Source organism: Bos taurus, chromosome 12, assembly GCF_002263795.3.
Source record: "Bos taurus isolate L1 Dominette 01449 registration number 42190680 breed Hereford chromosome 12, ARS-UCD2.0, whole genome shotgun sequence".
Taxonomy (NCBI): domain Eukaryota; kingdom Metazoa; phylum Chordata; class Mammalia; order Artiodactyla; family Bovidae; genus Bos; species Bos taurus.
The window spans coordinates 25,312,710-25,319,441 of record NC_037339.1 but is presented as its reverse complement, the minus strand read 5'-3'; the positions used below and the strand labels follow the sequence as shown (position 1 = coordinate 25,319,441).

The following is a 6,732-nucleotide window of genomic DNA, read 5'->3' as shown; positions in this document are numbered from 1 at the left end:
CTTTTATTTTTAAAGCTGAAGAATTTAATAGTGTGATTGGGTTGTTGCAACAGCTTCCTAACCAGTGTCTCTGGTTTCACTTTCACCGTCCAGCCCACAGTCTGTTCTTAGGGTAGCAGCCAAGTGAAGCTTCTAGTGCAAACATCATGACACGTCACTCCTCTATTAAAACCTTCCAAAGAAAAGGGGTTCTTTTCCCTTTGAAAAAAAAATTTTTTTTTTTATTCTTACCTGGATTTCTTAGGCCCTTATGTGATCTAACTAACCTCAGCTCCACAGCTTGAGTGAATCTCACAGATACAATGTTGGTCAAAAGAAAACATGGCAAAGAAATATGCATAGCATTACTCCAAAACACTTTTTCAAAAACAGCCAAAACGATGTGTTAAAAATAATAATAGTAGTTATTTTGGAGGAGGAGGGAATGGTAGTGAGAAGAAAAAGGAACAAGATTTCTGTCGTGTGCACAGTATTCTATTTCTTGCTCAGGGGGTTGGTATGTAGTGTGTTCACTTTATGATAATTCATTGAGCTGTATACTTCCTATGTGTGCACCTCCCAGTAGGTTAACTATACTTCAGTAAAAATACATGCCAGAGAGGGACTTCTCTGGTGGTCCAGTAAGACTCTGCACTTCCACTGCAGAGGGCGAAGGTTTGATCCCTGGTCTGGGAACTAAGATGGCATGGCCAAAAAAAAAAAAAAAGACACTCGCCAGAGACAGAATAGGAGGTGAGGAAGTAAAGATGGAAAGCATGAAACAGTTCTTTCAAGAAGCTTTACTCTAACAAAGATAGAGAAATGGAGCATTAACTGAAAGAATGTGAGGTCAAGTCAAAAGATTTTTTGAGTTGGTTTGTTAAAATGAGAGATATGTTCACTGTGCTATGGGATCTACCCTGTCTGAAGGACTATCCAGTGTTCAAGAGGGAAAGGGGTATTTGCTAAAGGGACTTAGCATCTCATCCTCATCGAGAGGGGATGAGACCCAGGACTGGAGTAGAAGGTGAGTCTAGAAAGTAGCACAGTAGAGTACAAAGGATCAGACAATGACTGAATTCTATTAAGAAGAGCCTGGGTTCAGGGTAATGGAGTGCCAGGGTCGCCACAGGGTATGTCAGAACGGAGGGAAAGGAACATGGGAAGCTTAGACTTCTGGTGGTGACTGTATTAAATGACATGGAAAAGTGGGAGAGATTATTACCTCTCTTTAGGAGTTGGTTTCAATTTATAGAGAAGGGGCAATTCTGTGTTGTAATAGGAGGAAGAAAATTGTATTTTCGTGCCCTTCTCATGTCCTGTATGGCCCCTCTGGAGGAGGAGAAAGTCTTGAACTTACAATGCACTCCTAGGTACAGAACTGTGGTATTAAAAGTATGTACATTTGAAATTTTGATGGACATTGCCAAAGAAGTGATGCAAATTCAAGCTCCTTTCCACACCTAGGACAGTTTTCTCCCACCCTCTTGACAACACTGTGTTAACGTTTATAATCTTTGCTAAATCTTGTAGGTGAGAAATAGCTCACTGTTATCAATGACTAGTGAAAACATTTGTTCATATATTCACCTCCTTTATGTTTCATCGTTTCATCTTTATGAAATACTGTACATGACTTTTGCCCATTTCTCTCTACTTGTCTTTTCCTTATTGATTTAAAGAGGTTTTTTTTTTTTTTTTAATGTTAGGGAAACCTGCCACTTGTCAGTCATAATAATTGAAAATTTACAGTGTTCAAGAAACATGAAAAATTACACAGTGCATGTGTGTGTGTTTAATCACATGGGTCTGGACCTCATTGCCATTCTTTAAAATAAGTCCTCACTACAGCAGAAACCAATACAACATTGTAAAGCAATTACATCCAATTAAAAATAAGTTAAAAAAACAAAGAAGTCATCACTTCAAGTTTACAAAAACATTCATCTGTTTTCTTTAATGACTTTTGGGTTGAGTTTTTAAATTCCTAAATCTTTATTAGGACTTACTTTTGTTGAGTGAAGTAGGAATAAAGCTTTACTGCTGTTTTTTTCCTCCCAAAGGGCTAGCAGTGGTCCCTTCATTGTTTCTGGGATAATCTGCCTTCCCTTAACACACTTGAAATGCCAACTTTATCCTCCCAGATTTTGAGAGCACTCATCCCTCAGTTCTAGAGGGGGCTCATCTGGATCCAGTCACAGGCTATCAACCTAAGGACTTCCCTCCCTCCTTCTTGGCGCATACACGACTTGGCATTGACTCCTCGGCTCTGAGCTCTAAATCTGGGGTTACATTAATTTGAGTCTCTTACTGTGTTTCTGGGTCTTTCAGACATTAGTTTCTGCTTATTGCTATTGAGTGGAAGTAAACAAGGTCAGAGAATAATTGAGTCCTCTTCCTACATTTATTAACATAACATTTTTTACCTTGTGAAAACTTTATTAACTCCCTGGAAATGGCTGGTTTTTGAGAATATTGGCTGATGGTAAATTATTCCTTTATGTGCTTGCGCATTCTCTATCTCACCCTGTCTCTCGCTCCCTGCCCATATTCTATTCAAGTATTGAATATAATATCCTTCAGCAACATGACTGAAGCTACTCAGTTAACTGGCCATTAGAAAGAATCCTATCAGAATTATTAAAATAAAACATATGCTTTACGTATTTGCTTTCTGGAAGGTTCACATGAATGGGATTCTCAATTGCTGACAGGGCTGGAGAACTGAGGTCTTGCAGTTATTGGTGTGTGTGTTCTCTCAATAACCTTTCATAATCGCACTTGACTTTCCCACAAACGAGAAAGCACTCTTGTTACACTAATAACAGCACCCCTTGCCCACCCGGGACCCTGAGTAGCCCCTCTCTCACCTCTACACCTGCTCTCACTTCCACCTTACCCTTAGTCTCGCTGCTCTATCTGCTGCCTGGTTCCAGTGATTTTTTAACCAGACAGGACCAAGACCTCGATCCATGGGTCCCGTTAAGGTATACTTGCTGTCCTCCTTCCTGGCCAAAATTCTCTGGTTCTTTGTCTGAGTGATTCTGGCATGTTCCCTCCACTCCGCAGCCCCCACCTTCTCTGTTGCTCAGTGCAACTCTCCAGTTATATCTCTGCCAAATCAAATGGCCAGCAGGTAGCTGGATCCGCTTGGAGAACACCACACAAACACATGCTGACTGGTCTTACTTTAGATTTGCGACTGTGTTCCCCAAGTGAACCCTTGTGTGCACAGCAACCCCACCCTTCAGGGTTTATTCCCTCTCCTGCTCTCCTGGAAAATCATTTCAAACTCCCTCCTCTCCTCTCAACCTTCTGTGACTCCCACCATCACATCTGTAATCACTCCTGCACCAGAGCGCAGTGGGCAGCCTCCCCTCTATCACCTGCCACCGGCTGCACTGCTCTCAAGCTGAACCACTCTCTGGCCACTCCAGAACATTTGCTCTAGCAATTACCCTTCATTTCTTTGTAGTATAAATCTTTCGTCCTTTATAGGATCATTTCTATCAGCATATGGTCATGTAAAAATTTCTCCTGTTTGGGAGGGTGGGTGGGAAGGGAGGCTCAAGAGGGAGGGAGGGTATATGTATACATGTTGTGCAGCAGAAACACAACACTGTAAAGCAATTATCTTCCAATTAAAAATAAATTTAAAAAATTCTCCTGCCTTAAAAAACCCTATTCTAACTCCACATACCCCCAGCAACCACTGCAGGCTTCAACACCCACTTTAGAGAGCTGTCTGCTCTTGCCTTCTCTCCATCTTCCCGTTTTCTCATGGAACCCTCCAATCCGGGGGCTTCCCTGGTGGCTCAGCAGTAAAGAATCTGTCTGCAATGCAGGAGACCCGGGTTCAATCCCTGGGTAGGGAAGATCTGCAGATGGTGACTGCAGCCATGAAATTAAAATATGCTTGCTCCTTGGAAGAAAAGCTATGACCAATCTAGACAGCATATTAAAAAGCAGAGACATTACTTTACCGAAAAGGTCCATCTAGTCAAAGCTATGGTTTTTTCCAGTAGTCATGTATGGATGTGAGAGTTGGACTATAAAGAAAGCTGAGTGCTGAAGAATTGATGCTTAAAAAAAAAAAAAAAAAAAGGAAATGACAAGTGTAATTTAAAGGAAGAAACCCAGAAATTGTCCAAAAAGCAGTGGAGCAAATCAACTCCTGAAAAAGCTCTGTATCCTGGTGATCACATTTATTGGAGGGGTTGGAGAAAAATAAATATGTTGTTTAGCTGAAGAATCTGTGAGTTATCTACAAATCAACTTATTTCAGGAGTGGAAGAATTCTGAGTTATTTCTTAGTATCAAGATGTACATCGATCTCTCTTGAGTATCTTTCATATTCAAAGAGGCAATCACACAGTACCGCTCATTTTCCACATGTGATAAGTTCTTTTATCAGTTAACTCTCAACAGCGGGGCAACTAGCACAACACTGTCTCCCCATACAAAGAGCATCAGAATATTCCGTTTTGTTGATTTATATATCTCTTCATATGTTTCATCAATTTCTATAGTTGTCAGTTTCTTCCACATCTCCCAATATCATATTTAAATGTTGATCATAAGCATGTAACCTGCCTCAAAGTTCTCTGTCATTTCTCATTTCATGTAGCTTCACTTATCCAGGCTGAGCCTAATGAGATCCAGGGGCTCTTCCACAGTGTCGGTAGTTTGTTGCTGGTCCACGTCGTCCACCATCTTTCAAATCCTTGAATTGATGCTTTTGAACTGTGGTGTTGGAGAAGACTCTTGAGAGTCCCTTGGACAGCAAGGAGATCCAACTAGTCCATCCTAAAGGAAATCAGTCCTGAATATTCATTGGAAGAACTGATGCTGAAGCTGAAACTCCAATACTTTGGAAACCTGATGTGAAGAACCGACTCATTGGAAAAGACCCTGATGCTGGGAAAGACTGAAGGTGGGAGAAGGGGATGACAGAGGATGAGATGGTTGGATGGCATCACTGATGTGATGGACATGAGTTTGAGTAAGCTCCAGGAACTGAAGATGGACAGGGAGGCCTGGTGTGCTGCAGTCCATGGGGTCACAAGGAGTTGCACACAACTGAGTGACTGAACTGACTGAGGGAAGATCCCCTGGAGAAGGAAATGACAACCCACTCCAGTATTCTTACCTGGAGAATCCCATGGACAGAGAAGCTTCACAGGCTACAGTCTACAGGGTTGCAAAATGTTGGATACAACTGAGCGACTAAAACCACCAACCACCACCCCAATCCAGCTTCTATGCTCACCAGACCTCCCAAAGCAGGATTTTCATTAACTACTTTTCACCACCCAAGATTAAAGCACCATCCTCAGTTGCCAAAAGAGTATATCACTGATCTTCTCTGGGTTTTGTTCCCGGTCTGCTCTGCCCAGTGCTCAGATTGGTCCTTTAATAATGCACATTGGGTTCCATACCTCCTCTGCTCTCCTTTCCTTTGGGAAGAAACTGAAGTCCTAACGGTGGACTTTGAGGATGGACACCGTGTTGCTCTCCACCCACCCCTCCTTCGCTCCATGCCAGCCTCATGGGCCTCCTTTGTTGCTCTTCACACCCAACAAGCCTGTTCCCACCTGGAGCCTTAGTGGTCCCCATGCCTTCTACCTTAAATGCTCTCATCTCAGATCACAGAAAGGCTTGCTCATCTCCCAAGTGATGCCAACTTCTCAGAGAGTCTCCCGTGTCCTCCCTGTCTGAAATAGCATACCCTGCCCCAGCTTCCTTCCTTCCTTCAGGTATCACAGCCAACTGACATGGCATTTTATGTATTTAGCCCACATTTTTCTGTAAGTCTGGAAGGAAACTCACTGATTTGTCAAGGGTGATTACCTCCAAAGAGCAGGATTTCAAAAGAAGGGAGAGAGATTTTTTACTGTTTTATACAGTTTTGGTTTACATTTTATAAACCCAAATTACTTTATCACAAATTAACATATTATTTCAAAAGAAACCGTTGATGAATGTTTGTTGGTGGTGTCTGTGGAAGAGGCAGGGAAGTGAAAGTTAAGGAGGGGAGATGAACCAGGGGAGACGCAAGCCTTTAGCAAATATGGGACACAGCACAGCCTGTGGACTGGAACACGCAAGGCTGATGAAACAGACATTTTATTTGCTGAGCTCTGACCACCGGAAAGGTGCTATCCTTAGGTAGACAGGTCCCATGCCTCTTCTCAAATCCTCAGAACAAACTTGCAAGTTAGGTATTAGCTCTAGAGCAGTGGTCCCCAACCTTTTTGGCACCAGGGACTGGTTTTGGAAGGGGGGGCTGGGGATGGTTTGGGATGATCCAAGGGCATTCCATTTACTGCACTTTATTTCTACTGTTATTACATCAACTCCACCTCAGATCATCAGGCATTAGATCCCAGAGGTCAGGCAACCTCTCCTCTGTAGGATGAGGAAAATGATTTCCCAGAAGCCTTGGTGCCAATTCAGATCTATTGCTGCTTCTCACGCAGGCCAGCCCCTATGGCTGGGGTGACGGAAGGGCCTTTGGGGTCTGGAAATCCCCAATGCTGGTTCGGGCTCAGCAGCCTAAGGAGAAACCACATGAACTTTTATTCCCTTCCTGCTTCTATATTGTTCCACCTGAGGCTGGCGGGGGAAAGATCCTGCCCTAGAGGAGAGTCAGGACCTCACATGTCACAGGTCAGGGGCTAAAGGAGCCCCACAGCTCAGAGGAAGCCCAGCATCCTCTGTGTTTAGGGTCCCGCACAGCTGGGAAGGATGCTC

General features: G+C 43.1%; 1 pseudogene; it reads right to left on the bottom strand.

The window, feature by feature from the left end:
* Positions 1-4,087: 4,087 nt before the first annotated feature.
* LOC107132985 (U6 snRNA-associated Sm-like protein LSm3) lies at positions 4,088-4,692 on the bottom strand (annotated as a pseudogene).
* Between the last annotated feature and the right edge of the window lie 2,040 nt (positions 4,693-6,732).